The sequence below is a fragment of the Platalea leucorodia genome, assembly GCF_965183815.1.
Source record: "Platalea leucorodia genome assembly, chromosome: 6".
Taxonomy (NCBI): Eukaryota; Metazoa; Chordata; class Aves; order Pelecaniformes; family Threskiornithidae; genus Platalea; species Platalea leucorodia.
Genome location: NC_138828.1, coordinates 44,142,495 through 44,158,088, shown reverse-complemented (window position 1 = coordinate 44,158,088; position 15,594 = coordinate 44,142,495). Strand labels below are relative to the sequence as shown.

General features: G+C 39.7%; 1 protein-coding gene across 2 annotated transcripts in view; it reads right to left on the bottom strand.

The window, feature by feature from the left end:
• PALLD (palladin, cytoskeletal associated protein) overlaps positions 1-15,594 on the bottom strand; it is a gene marked incomplete at its 5' end in the record, with an annotated part of 206,384 nt that overhangs the window by 56,816 nt on the left and 133,974 nt on the right. The window contains one exon of one of the 2 annotated variants that reach the window (XM_082316414.1): positions 11,689-11,772. The exons of the other annotated variant lie outside the window; for it this stretch is intronic. Of the gene's footprint in view, positions 1-11,688; positions 11,773-15,594 lie in introns of those variants that run through there. 2 annotated transcript variants of the gene reach the window in all.

Below are 15,594 nucleotides of genomic sequence, written 5' to 3'. Positions count from 1 at the left end.
TTGTTCAGGCACACAGACATTCCATTGAAACTAAGGGGAGCAATGGTAATTAGTAGCTCTGAAAATCATGCAACTTTTATATGAATTTAACTTCATTCAAACAAATTTGAAAATTTAGATTTAAAAATTCAAGCATGTATTACAATAATTTGTTTCAAATTTTAGTCTGTGCTTTAGGAGTAATTTTTGAAGGTGAATTAAGTATCTCAGTAACTTGCCTTTACTTAAATGGCACAGAAATACTTGGAGATGCAAAGGTTTCATACCCAGGTCCCCAGTTAAGTCCAATCAGTAGTGCCAGAAATGGAAACCAACTGATTAGCATTTGGTAGTATGATTGAAGTGAGCCAATCTCCACTCTCTTCCCAGAAAAGCTGTCACAAAGTCTAAATGTACTACCTTTCATGTCAACCTTTATTAGCAGATTTAAGCAGTGAAAACACAGAAATTCTTCTTTCATGCCTGAAAGATGTCCCTATACATAAAGAAGTGTGGGAAATTTTTTGTGGATGTTAATTCGGTGTCCCTGGTGTCAAGTTTTAATTAAATATTCAGATCACAGGGAACGCTTATCATGGCATACAAATCCAGGTAATTTAAATAACAGCGATGAATGACATCATCTGCTTCAAAAATTGGAACAGAAAAACCTTCCTATTAAGGGGTATGGCAGAATTTCTCAGGAGCTCAGGAGAACTTCTTTTGCTAAATGACCATGGAAGATGCAATAATACGCAACTTGCAAAGATCCACGCATGTTTGTAATAGTTCCAATTTCAGGTACTATTGACATATTTCAGCATCTGTTATGGTTTACACTGTCTAAACTTGCTTTGTTACTGCTAACTTAATGATATGACTGCCAGAGCTACAGAAAAGCTACAAAGATACCAACTATTCCTGGCATAGACCACTGTAGAAAAATTAATAATTTTAAATTAAAATATGAATTCTGCATTGCAAAACTAGCATAAGACGACTGCAAGCCAAAATAAATCAAATCTTGAGAAAGCTCACACAATGAAGGCTCAGAAGAAACTGTACCACCATCAGGCAGAATAACAGTTTAAAATGTCTAGAAATACATAAATCAGAAGGTATCTCCTTCAATACCAGCTAAGTATCACTTAGTTAACTGTGGCTTAACAACCACTTCTACTAATCTTCTGCAGTAGTTTTAGCCTACAGTACTACAGTTTAGAAATGCTGCATTTCCCTCTGTTTTGGACTAGGAAACTAGAGATGAAGGAATCAGTTGGGCTGGCCTATAGGCAGAATTATACCAGAACAGATACTCCTACCACAACAGGTACTCCAAACTCCTTACGTGTACACACATATTCTGGAACAGAAACAGCCAAGTTTAGAGCTAATGAGGTATAAGTAATTAAACTTGACACTTCCTAGAGACTTTTATAATTTTATGTTATTCCTAGCCATAGCCTGACTTGACATAGCCTGAATATGATGTACAACACTATTAGTTCTGATTGCTTACATATCCTTCGGTTTTCAGGCCAGTATGTAAATTCATCAACAACAGTAAATGTAATCCTAATTTTACTGGGGAACAAAAAATCCAAACATGCCACAGATAAATCTCAAGAGTTAACACCTCAATGAGAATTTGATTAGAAAGGCAATTATTGAAAAACACTGGACAATATATATTATTATGACAGCAAAACTATTTTCTGAAAAAAAAGGCACTGAAATGGTTCCATGAAACCAAAAGCATGATAGTTTAGTTTTAGCACATGCCCTTGTCCTCACAACATGCCAATCTGCACATCAATGTTCAATATTCATATGACAGGAATCTGTACAATGCAAGACCTGATAACAGGTAACAAGAATATTAGGCACAGTCAGCAATTTACAGGACAACCAATTAATTTAGACCTGAATGCATACATCCAAGAGCATCCAAGGAAAACTCTGAAACACTAAACTGCTTCTCAGACCAATTAAGGAAATACATTTTTCAAATGTCCCGCATCTTCCAAAAAGCCCTTTCACCACCTCTTTCCTGTCCTTTATGCAGCACACTGCAGTTACCTCTACCAACTATGAAACACATATGAAAGCTTAAATTATTCTACAAACTTAGCCAGAGGTCAGTGGTTTTAGCAAACCCTAAATTTTCCAAAACAAAGGGCAATCAACCAAGAAACTAATCATATTGCTAGCTTCCTTCCTTTTTAAGTGACTCTTGTCAAAGACATTTTCAATTTCATGCAAAACAGTGGACAACCTATAACAAAACTCTTGAAGAATCTGAGGTAATTAAATAGAGGAAGCATTTGAGAATAATCTCAACAACCACCCACAAAGATTAACATCAGTAACTCACGAAGCTTGACAGCAGATTTCTGTGATTCTTCCTCTATCACAAAGACCATCAATGATGAAAGAGAGACAATTTCCCTAACTCAAAAGCACATTAAGTATTATTTCATTATGGCTTTGTGAAGAATTTAATCTCTTGGACAAGCTGCTTCTGTCTTTTATCACTGTCGATATGAGGCCCTGGCATTTTTTAAACATTTCCATTAATTAAAAAGGTACTACTCACACGTTTTACAAATGTCTCCTAAACATCCTTGTTTCACTCTAATTAGTCAATCCTCTATTACTCTGCATAACCAACTTTGCTCTGCCAGTACTGGAAATTCTGGCAGACATACCAAACCTTTTTGGAAAAAGGGAGGGTACTTAGTAAAATTATTAGGCATCCCAGAGCTTTGTATGTTCATACAAAGTCACTCAGTCCCCCCAAACTTTCGTCTACTACAGATCAGCTTCCTGCTTAAATGCATTCCAATTCTATTCTGCTCTGCTCTTTATCAATGAGCATGTTACTTCAAATATCAGCATTGCAAACAGTTCCTCTAATTCAGTACTCATCCAAGCATTCACTCAGTAAACAGGGCCAGTCTTTTGCATTTGTAGGCATTAATGCTTAAAGCACAAACATCTATCCTCTTAATCCAAAAAAGGACAGAAAGTGAGCACTGTGTTTTAGTTGCAAACCAATAATTAGCCGCAATGGCTGACAGAGCTCTTTTGTAATTCATGATAATTCACTGTCCCTAGGTCAATCCTCTTTTCTAGTTACAAACTACCACCAAAAAAGTCCAAAGTTTGTACCCAACAGGGATGTTAACTTTACAAAGTTAGAGAAGTACTACAAAACAGTCTTCAAAGAGTGTTCAAAGTGAGGATGAAATAGCCTTGCCTGGCAGTTTGTAGGAAGAGCAGACTGCAGTCAGAAGAGGATAAAACCAGCAGTATTTTATTGCGTTTTAGTAAAACAACTTGCTAAATCTAGCATTAAAAAGATCAATACTTTTTCTGAAACAAACATGAGCCATGCCCACAGATAATAATCAGATCCTTTTAAGTGTAGGAATGGCTTGCTTCATCTCAAGACATGCATGGCGAAAGAACCTGAAACTAATTTATAATTATAACATTTGCGCTCACATGTTAATGCCCTGATTTATTACTGCAGTCTGTAACTAACAGAACATTCACTACTTGTGCGTGTGTTCCTGGGGTCTAAATTTCTTGATACTTGTGTGAACCTGCAGAATCCCTGTGATTGATTGTTTGTGATAAGAAAACTTCCAGTGACGTATCATAGACCAGCTGGATATGCTGAAGTTTAGACAGGCAATTGCAAAACCCTGTTTCTTTAAAATGACAGCACATGCTCCAGAAAGCATTGCTTCCCTCCTTAAAAGATTCCTCAGAGTTCAAATTGGGTCCTTGATCTTGGGCAAACTGCAATGCATGCGGTCAGCGCTGAGCTCCACCATCCTGGGAATGGTTCCACCATACACTGGTCTGCGTACCACATGACGCGCCTTTGACATCAAGGCTAGATTACTGCAAAATGTTCCAGCTAGGGCTGCAGGGAAGGTTCACGTGTCGCTTGCAGCTGGTTGCTGACGGCAGCCATAGAATTGGTGGGAGAGCAAGGGAAACGTGGCAAAGAGATCCTGATTTCTGAGTCTTCTGCTTGTTTTTCTGGGTATTTCATATGATTCAGATAGATGTCATTATTCACATTAATTGGCTCTTTATACCTATCCATTAGCATGACCACTAAATTTTTAAGGGATGGGGACACAGGAACCTAGAGTTTTAGAATCAGTTGTGTAACTTTTATTTCTAAAATCTCAGAAACACTTAGAGACGCTCTGTTTTATGGGCCAGAGACAACCATAGAACTGACCTCAGAGTCAGCAGTTCAAAGTTCATTCTTCGTTTGAGAAAATGTTGACGTATCATTTTGGTTTTATGTTAATAGGCACTCTTTTTTTCTCTCCATCTATGCGGACAAATATGCACACAACACTCATCTAATTCAGTTGCGTATATATGAAAGCAGCTTCTAACCTTGGTTTTTCTTTCCCTGAATGCTCTACTTCCTATGAGCACAAATGTTCCTGAAATACAGTTGATATTAACATGTTTTTTCTTCCCTTTTTTTTTTTTTTTTTTTAGAAAGAAAGAAGACGTTTAGAGGGTATTTTAATAAAAAGCAGAAAATAGAAGCAATCACTTTCCAGAAATTCCTGACAAACAACTTAAGAAAATGTTAAACAGTTAATAACCTCAAAATCTCTAGCAGAAACTCCAAAAGCTACTAAAGATAAAAGAATGGGAAACCACATGTAACATCCTAGAGACTCATAAGACAACATAATGTACTTTCAATATAGTTTGAACTTCCGTAGTCTCACTTTATAAATTGGATTTCATGTGTCTGCAGAAACTGATGGAAGAGGTGCGTCTCTTTTTTATGTTACATACAGATCTCAAGATTTTTGTAACGATAGAAAAACTATGAAGATTTATAGGAAATCAAGACTTCCTCCCTAGAACACAGCCAAACAGTATGGCAAACTATTTACTGCCTGAAAATATATGCTACAACAGTTAAATGTGAAAGAATATACATGTGATTTGGCGAGGACAATGAACCTAGGCATGTGAGAATTATCATGGATATATGAAAATTATCAGGTAGCTTTAGAAACAGAAAAACAATAGAACTTGGCCGTGTCAGATGAGGAAACATGTCTGTTGTGGAAAAGAAAACACAAAAGTCTCTGACTCCTCATTGAAAAGAATCTGCAGTTTATAGAGCAAAATACACAGGCTGGTGGCTTGTCAACTGAGTAATACTGATGAGCACTTCTGAAGCCCAGGCACTCTTTTCACGAACATGTCTGAAAGGCATTTGCAGCTACACGCCAACACCTCTGTCAGCATGGATATCAATAATCCCTTTAAATTTTCTTTACGTAATTCTGGTTTGAGGTGCCTCAGATTTGCCCAGAAGTAAATGGCATCATCTTGCAACAGACTCACCATCAGTAACACAATACCAAGTCACTCATGCTTTCATTTAATTCCCTAAAAGTTTTGACAGGAAACACAGATCACACACAAATACAGAGCGCCTGAAAATACCTCATCCACAAAATACTATGACCACCTCTGGGGTTTTCAAAGCCTCACTTGTACTAAAAAATTCACTAGATCTTTGGTCACCACAAAATACAGCCATAAATCAGGGTGCCCTCCCGAAATCTTCAAACAACTGAAAACAAAAGCTTTATATTTCAGAGCCAAAGTAAGTACAGTGAGGTGGGCCGGATGAAATACAGCACCACTGGGTTTCTGCACAGAGAAACTCTCCTTTCATTTGTGCAAAACTTTCTATGTTGCCTTGGTGAATCTGCTCTGCTAGCCAAAGTTGGCTATTAAAATTGTTTTGCACTTTAATAGCTGCTTTAAACAAATCATCCCCATGAGTCAGATACAGATTTTTACTTATGCTCTGTATGGACACACACACACATATATATATATTCACACACCATTAGATGCATATGCACACAGAAACAGACTTGCATTATCTCCTTTCACTTAAAAAATCTTCATTATCTGTTCTTTGAAGTCAGAAACGTACATTTTACACACATCTGCATGTACATACGCACATGGTCTTTGAAACAGAACTGAAAGAAACAATTCTGTTTCTAGTGACTATTTTCATGATGCAACTTAGCCTATTCAGAAGAATGAATTCAGCCATGTAGTCTACAAAATCCAACTACAGAAATAACATAATTATCTTTTTTTAAGGACAAGTCTTCCAACTTGTGAGTAAGGTGCAAAAATGGGTAGGAGCAAGCCCAGCTTAAAGCTTGGCCTAAAACCAGCAGGTTGGCTCTCCTGAGAAAAGTTGCTGTAACACATGCAGGTCTTGATTTAAACCAGATTTCTGTATTCGGTGTGGCTGGAGAACTGGGGTCATACTTTTTAAATGATTCTGTAGCAGAAGAAGCACAAAAAAAAAATCAAAATATTCCATACTCTTTTTCTATTCACTAGAGCCCAGGCAGGAACTCCTAATGAAGTTTCTCCATCCCACCAGATACTGCCTGCATGCATTTCTTGCTCTCTGAAGTGGATTCTTCTTCATCATAGGAGAGGAATTCTCTTTAGACTGTAATTTAAAAATTAAATCCAGCTGACTGAATCTAAATTCAATGCTTTTAAAGCAAAGTTCAGTCATTTTCTTGTAAATGCAAAGATTAAAACAATCCTGCCCAAGATCATAAAAGCAAGGAGTTAAATATCAATGTTGTAAACTTAATTCCCTATGTTTTCCCATTATTTACATGCACACCTAAGGTACTGTGTTGCCTTAATGAATACAGTAGCATACAAAAGAAGAATATCACTCTTCACTGTGAATTTGATGGCATTAGCTGGCTGGTATAAATGTTAACATTACTAAAACGTATTTTTGTGTTAAGCTATTTTTACATTTTAGCCTGGAAAAAAAATGTAACCATGTTGCCAATGAAAACCAAAAAATCTTCCTGTACATTTCTGCTGGCTGACACATCATGTCTGCAAATAATCGTCTTTCTCTAGAAACCCTTCACTTCACACAAATCCAAAAGGACAAATGAGACATATGCCATCTTATGAACATTTACCAAAACTTGGATACTTCTTCGGCAACGCAGTATAGCAGCTCCTGACACACAGACTCAACTCTTCAACTAAATAACTCTTCCACGTTTTTAAGGCTGAAGTATGAACTCAAGCTCACATTGCCACTTTCTTTTTGAAATATTCTATAGTGAACTGTGATATAAGGTTGGTTTGTTCAAAAAGAAGAATTAGAAGAGTTGTTTTTTTCTTCTCCTATGTTTTAGACCATACATATAGACCAACTTCTGAAACCGGTAACATTTCAAGGAGGAACTTCAAGAGGAACATTTTTTGGTGATGTGAAGGAATAAAATTCCCCAGTCTCAGAAGAAAGTCCTGGAAAAGACTGGAATGAATTCTGAATAAGTGCTACCAAAGGATGGTTTAAGATAATCTAAATTAATCCAAGATTTCTTACTCAAATCACGCCTGGAGAGATACACACACTGTGCAAACTACGGAAAGCAGATTCAGTTGTTTCTTGGCTCATCTCACGCACGTGCACCAGGCAGAAAAAGTCCCAGCAATAAATTGAGCCCATTGCATTTATTTATTTATATAAAAATAAATGCTGTTTATCTTAAACTCCCTCCCTTTGCGGAAAAGGAAAGCACTGGGGAGTGCCATATACAAGACACTAATTACAATCACTTTCTGCTTCAATAAAGGAAATACAAACTTCCTGCCTTGGCAAGGGCTAGAATGTCTCAAGCAGGTGTGAGAAGGACCATGTTAAGTGTCTAACCAGCAATGCAGAGGAAAAATATTTCCTAAGTTTTCTATTCGTGTGCTAATCCAGAAAGTATACTTCACATATGTAAAAAGAACTGCCTTAATTATTGGTTCTCCTTCTGTGATAATTATGATGGTATAGTAAGCATTTTTTTTTTAATTATATGAATACCAAAATGTTAAATGATCTGTAAAGCTCCAGGAAGTTCTGACACTTGTGGTCACAAAAGACTCTCCACTTTCTGCAGAATAAGAGGTTAAAATGAGTCTTCTGGGCATACTGTAACTTGGTTAGTAATTGCTCTGTATACATTATTCCTAATTCTTCCAAATGGATGTATTATCACTATGAAATCATTGCTCAGTACTGCTATTACTGAGTGGGAGCTTCACTCCAAAGGGAACTTTATTACTTAATCTAGCACTGAAATGCTATCTGTTAAGAAAAAGGGAATATTTCCAAAATGGAAGAGGATTCATGAATACAAAACTCCATAGGCATATTTTGATTAAAGAATATTCCCAGGATGAAAGATTTCCAGCCAATGATTATGCTCTCAAGCATATATGGGACTATCAGTTAATTAATATGTTCTATATAACCCTGAAATTTTTATTGGGAAACTAAAATCTTAGGGCTACCAACTCTTCTCAGGTCAGTAAAGGTCCAGTAGATCCCCAAATACTTCAAGACTCCTTTCTTGGAGAGTAAACAGCAAATGAAAGGACGTATGATAATAGCATAAAACATTTCATATGGAAATTATGTAACTAATAGTGCATATACTTATCTTCATCTTTCAGACAGTTTCTCCTCACTGCACCCCATGCACTTCCCTTATCTATAAATTTTCATCTCAGAAATTCAGCTTTTTAAAACCAAAGGGCTTTATCTTCATGTCTTTCAGGTTTAGTGCCTACCACTATTCATAATCTACAGGAAATGATGCTATGCACACAGAAAAAACCTATACACATGACATCACACTGATTGATGCTCTACTCTGCTCCCAGGCACATGGGTCCACATTAATGTTGGCATGAGTAAAATCACAAAGCAGCTCCTTTAAGCAGAGCTGGTTGAGAAATTCATTTGCTGTTCAAAGAATACAATAATTTCCCACCAAATACATGATTTTACAAGTCAGATCAGTTTCCTTTGCCCAGCTGAGAACCAGGTACGTTTAAATAAGGTGAGTCTCTCATGGATCATTTTGAAGCACAGCAATACAAAAGAAATTTTGTACAGGAGAGAAAGAAGGAATTCTCCATGTAAGTGGGCTGACCAGCATCCCACAGGTCACTTCCAGCCAGACTGCTCCCTTTGTCTTCCAATGCCCAAAACCCAACAGCTGAACATTACTCATCAGATTTACCACTGTGTCCTTACAGAAATGGAGGCATGCTGTTCTAACATAGCTAACATAGCTATTAGAAATGGCTATTGCAGTCATGCAGACCACAAAGTGGATGACAGAACTGCAACCCACTCCTGTTTGTGGAGAGGTTAGACTATCATGCCCTCCACAACTGTCGTATAAGCTCAAAAAATTCTTCAGGGCAGAGCAGAGCATAGTGAATTGCTTTCTGTTGCCTGGAACTGTAGATCTCTGTAATTACTTTACAATAATTGTAGTTGTACAAAACCAATAATTACCATAGAATAACACTTTGCAAAGTTTTTTATGTTGCAGTCATCACACAGTTTCTGCAAAGAGAAAGCAGTAGACTCAGGCTAGTCAAAAATAATAGGCCCACAATAATAGGTGCATTAGTGTCCAGCAAGATGAGCTTGGCCAGGACAATATATATCAATATATATAACTATTCTGCTCTCACCAAACAAGAGAGAGAGAGAGAGAGAAACTGAAGACCAACTTGAAGATAACGGAGAATTTTCTAGGACTTAACATTAAGTATTAGAACATAAAAACATGTATTTTACAGCAGTGTTTTTTAATGGGATCCTGATATCATCAGGATGCTTATTGTTACTTAAATCACACTAAGTTTTCAGAACAGTTTTTCACTTTAAAAAAAAAAAACTGCTTGGCTCTCATAAAGCTACAAGAAAAGCTATGTGACATACATCTGCCAACTGCTAACAAACCTTTACCACACATCCACCATTCTGATTTTAGGAAAACTTCTATGTCAGATTGCAGTGTATGGTAACTTGGTAAATTCTGACTTTGTCATTATCAGGTTTCTACGATCTCAAAGATGACAGAAATGTTTTTATCCAAATGAGACACTCCTAATTCCAACAAAATCCTGCCTGCATATTCCTAAGAGTTCCAAAAGCTGTAAGAACATCTGTATACTTTCTACTCAATCTTCCCAGTTTCTTTTATTCAAACCGTTATCCCTTTGCCCCCACCTTTTCCCACAAGTTTTCTCCTCCTGGCCAGGAAATTTAGTACCAGAATATTATTTCGCAGTTGGTTCTTTCAGGTTTTGTCCCCCATCCGAAAGCAGGATGCAACAGAATCTCTCTCAGAATCCTGTTCTCACCAGTATTTGCCCCCTTTTTCATAGTGAAGTGGTTTAGATACCATCAACGGACATGGGCTGAGCGCCATTTAACTTTTTATATGATTTTCCATCCTCTTGCTATCAGTTCTATATCTTAATCCTTCTATGTCTGGTATGCATTGTGAATCACAGACCTGCTCTGGATGCCTGGAAACTGTTGGGCTTCCTTAAGAACATCATCATAACTTTTCCCACCCCAGAACTCCAGTGCATTTCGGTGCACACAGACTTGTGAGCGGACATAAAACTTTCCGTACAATATGTAATACATCTTACGGAGTTAATTTCAGAAATATAAGGTTTGGTCCTAGGAATCATGGTTTCAGTTCAATACAGCCACAGAACACTGTGGAAAAACAGTTTCTTGACCTCAAAGCCTAACGAAACATTGAATGTGTCCGCTCCTATTTTTAGATGCATGCTCTGCAGTGCCATATTCCTTAATATAAGGCTGACCCAAATGTTCCAACAGCAGACGTTGGTTTCTCTTTGATAGCCAATGCATATCTCTGCTTTCCAAGTTTCTGTAAACACATCATTATAAGGCAGGCCAGTCTTACTTTTCCCAGCCTTCTTTCTAATTACATGCCTGCTGCCAGGAAACTTTCACTTTTTTTTTTTTTTTTTTTGTCTTCGCTACTAAAATTTAAACAAATGTCTGCTACAGACTTGGAAAAGAAGAAAAAAAAATCTCCAGAGCCGTTACTGTTATAAGTTACAAAGTTACTAAGTAACACCAAATTCCTTTCAACACTCAATGATAAACATTCGACAAAAAAGTCAGCTACAAGAGGACATCACGGCTAGCTCACCAAATATGTCTTCCTTACAGACTAATGAATTCCACAGGACAAAAAAACCCGAATATTTCGCTTGATTTTGGTTTAATTTTGGTAAGAAGCCATAGTAAGTCTTCTAAAACATCCAAGTCCCCTGTCCATTACCAACTCTCTTTTCATCCAGGAGTATCACCGGGTTCCTACAGAAGTCTCCTACAAAGAAGGCTGCGAAAGCACTCATATTTTACTTCTCTGTCACATTTACTAACAAACTAACAACCGATTTAGCAAGTCTTGAGCTACGGAGATACCCACAGCCGCTGCTGCCACAACAGCATCCCTTCTGTGTTTGGAAGCACCAAGGCGATGGCCAAGGTCGGCAAATAAAGTGCATCGGCCAAACTCGAATGCAACTACAGGCGATGTGGCAAACTAAAAGGGCAAGACAGAGTCGCGCGAAAAAGAAACGCTCGAAAGAAAGGCGGTCAGCCCGATCCGGTTCCAGCCCGATTTCGTTTGCCCCGACCTCTCGCCTTCCATCACCCCTCCCGCCGTGCGTTCGCCTCATCAGGAGGACGCACGTCACGTACGAACTCGGGACAGCACCCTGCCACCTTACCTCGGCACCGTTTCGGCGGGCCGTTACCACATCCCCGAGCGCAAGTGTTCGGGGACGGAGGGAGACGGGCGGCGGGAGCGGGGCGTCGCGGCGGCCGCAGGTACGCGGCGGCGCTATATAGGGCGCGCGGGCGGGCGGGCGGGCCGCGCGCCGTGACTCAGGCGGCCCCCGCGGGCGCGTCCCACTCCGGCCGCTTCACGTTAAGAGTCCCGCGCTCGCGGCGGGCGCCCCGATGCCTGCGAGAGGCGGTCCCAGGCTGCCGGGAACGGCGGGGAAACGGGGCGGCCCGCAGCGAACCGCCGCCGGGATCGCCTTTCCCTGCTGCCGCCGTCTAAGTTCTAATGGCTCTCCCCTCGGAGCTGCGAGAGCGGGGACTTTTGGGTGCGCCTTTTCCCGAAAAAGGCTGGGGTCCCATGCTGGAAGTTCGCTGTCTTCCCTCCAGGAGCTCGGCATCCACCGCCAGCAGAAAAGCTTGAGAAATGGCTGCTCCAGCAGAAGCGGGCGCTGCAGCTGCCTGCAGAGCGGAGGGCACGTCCCCGGCGCTCCCATCGCGCCCCTCCGCCGCACGGGTCCTCGCCGCGGGAGCTGACGGGGGCCGCTCCGCGGGGGTGGGGGGGGAGCGTCCGTGGGTCGCGCGGCGCCTGGGCCGGCACGGCAGCGCGGGCCCCACGGCCGCGTGCCTTCCTGGGGAGCTGCCGCAGCAACGCCTCTCTCAAGTTATTCTTCCATGCTTTTTAATACTTTTCTGCTCTTTTTAAATAACACTTATGCCACTACTCATCGCTACCGAGTCCCTGAGTTTTCAGGTTAAACTGAATTTAAGACTTGTCTCAGAAAAAAACATATCACTCCATTGCACACCTCAGCCATCTGTTTTATAAACAATCTCCTCATCTTCATCACCTGTCAAATAGCACCAGAGTTCAGAGAACATTTACTGTACATTACAAAAATCATGCTATTTTGCGGTCTAACTATGCAAAACCATCCAGAGTGTCAAACGCTTACTGTAAGTACGTTAATTACTACTGCATATTCCACTAAGGGCATCATTTGGAGGTAGATACTTCTTTTTCTTCTTTTTTTTTCCCCCCCACAAGGAGATGAAGACTGAAGAACAGATTTCTGTTGTCGGTTCATACCCTTCCTACAAGAACGCGCTTGGTCTGGCTCCAGTGCTCTCTTACAGATTACGTGCCAACATCAGTTTTATAAGTAATCATAGAATGCAACTAATCATTCGTAACATCCACTTGAACGTCTGCTTAAAACAAGACGGACAACCTCAAAAGATACAACCATAAAACCTCCATTCTCAAAACCATGCTTAGTCCACAGAGGTGATCAGTAGCATCACTTGAATTTTCTACAACGTGGACAGCAAAAAGACGTATACAAACGTACTGCCTCTTATCTCACTACTATTAAACATCTTGGACAATGGTTAAGAGATTTTAGGGGAGCTGAAAGTAAGGGTGCTCCTCTTTTTCCCTTCAGCTCCACTTTCCAATCCATGCATATTATAGTCCAGGTCTGGATGCCTGGAATCTGCTGGGTTTACACAAGAACATCATCATAACTGTTTTTCTCCAGCTGGTATGAACCCCCAAGAAGAGCAAGACCCGTACCTGAGAAATTGCATTCTACAGCGGACGATGCAGAACAAAGTGGCACTGCAACTCCGCTGCTGACTCAACCCCCTTCACTGCTCCTCGCCACCCAGCCCTCTTCAGGCCTCAGAACTCACTCCTCACCGCTCCATCGCTCCAGAACGTAACAGGGATAACAGAGGAATGCTGCCAACTAGGAAAAAGGGAGGGGGAAATAAAGCCTCTCCCCATTGCTAGAACAGAGAGTGACATGCCAGATCCTGGCAGCGAGAAGACTGGCACTGCACTAACGCTCTTTCCAATTCTGGTACATGAGTAGGGGAAGAAGCATGGTAGCTCATACATGTAGTATTAAGACAGTACAAAGACAAAAAAGGGTATTACTCATCGCTAATCAGGTCTCTGTATGATTTTGGATAAGTATGCTGGTCAAGGATAGTATTTTGTCTAACAAGCAGAACACAGTTCAGCCAGTAATAGCTGCAGACAATCTAACACAACAAAGAGCAGATGGATGTGCGGTAGGAAAAGCCAATTATAGAAAAACAGTACCTGGACTTCATGTCTCTTAACTGCACCTTCTCCTTTGTATTTCATTATAACAGAGTGAGTGAATATCACAGTAAAGATAACTGCGTTCTCTGACATTTTCTTCTGTCACAGCTCTTACATTGCACATATTTTGCACATATGTTCCAAGAATTTTGGAGAAGAATTTTATGTCTATGCATGTATGCTCGTGTTCACTTCATGGGGATGGAAAATGAAAGCAAGAAGACAGCTTGTGCACATCAGCTTAGCTGAAGACACTTGCTGCGCTGTGACTCCACAAGCATAACTGGGCATGGAAAGTGAAAATGAGGCTCAACTTACTGGGAACCAAACATGAGGCACAATGTGAGATAAAGATCCAAAGAGAAAGGAACCAAAACCATATGCGTAACTTAAAACTTAATATGATCTGTGATTCTTTCTTGTAAACAACTTTGCCTATCATTCCAGCTCCAGGAACATTTGTTTCTAGTTTAAGGAGTTTCCAATGATATGCACAGCATGACTGGCAAACTAGAAAGAGGGAAACTAATTTACATGTAAAAAGACAATTGCATACAACTCCAATGAAGTTCTAATATTTAAATGAAATATTTAAAATGTAATGACAATTACAACAAACAGTCTTTGGAAAAGTGCAGTAAAAAACCCAACAATGAATTTCTGTGCACTAATGGAGGTAATGGTAAATGCCATTAGTCAAACAGGAAAACGCCAAACTGCCTGAAGTTGTATGAGGGGTTTTTGCTAGCATTTGGTCAAAGTTTCAGAATCTTCACAAAACAAAGATTCACTTTTTATGCCACGCTGTAAATAAAATGAAATTAGTATTGCTTAAAGTACGAAAAATAAAAAGGATGACTTCAGGAGAAAAAGGCTGAAAATGCAGAAAGACCTTACACAAAGTAATTACATCCACAGCCATCTGAGAGAAAACAAATTAAGATCAAATAACTCAATGGACTTCCTGAGAGAGTCTGTCAAGTTCTTAAACTACTGCAGAATAATTTGTAGTATTTAAATGCAACCTTTTTGCTTGCAGTGTATCTTCAGCGAAGGAAGTGTATTTTAACAGAGTGTACATACCCTGCCCTCCACAACAGCTAGTTTCCAGGTGCTACTATACTACAAATAATTACACAATTCTATTTCCTCTCTTCTGTTTGCCGGCTTGTTTTTTCTTCATTACAATATGCAAAATTTTGGCATCCTAGCTGGTGAATAACAAAGACATTAAAAGCTACACTGGAGCGAGCAATTCTGATCATGCTAGTTAAGATCAGATCTCTCAAATTCTTTAAATCAAACCAGGATGTTTTTCAAAAAGAAAACAAAAAAATAGAACTAAAAAATTCTGAGGGCTATGAAGTTGTGATTGAGATTCAAATGGTGTTTTCTACATGGGGGAGACACATGACATGAGATTCTTCTGGTCTTAAAAAGTGGAAGTTAATTCAAGAATATAGGCGCGCCTGTAAATCAACCCAAATAGTATTCAGCTAGCCACAACGGAGCTTTCCATCATATTACAGTTCAAACATCGTTAAGCTCAGATGGAAATGGCACTAACATAGACACTGAAGGACTAGAAGAGGGAACTGAAAGAGTTTACAAGCTTTCAAACTGATTCATATGCAGCTGACTGAATTCAATGATTTATGGAGCCCAATTCAGCACTCTCCCTGTTTTTCTTACATAAAGGAAATGCACCCCATTTACGCTAGCTATGCGAAATAAGCTTTGA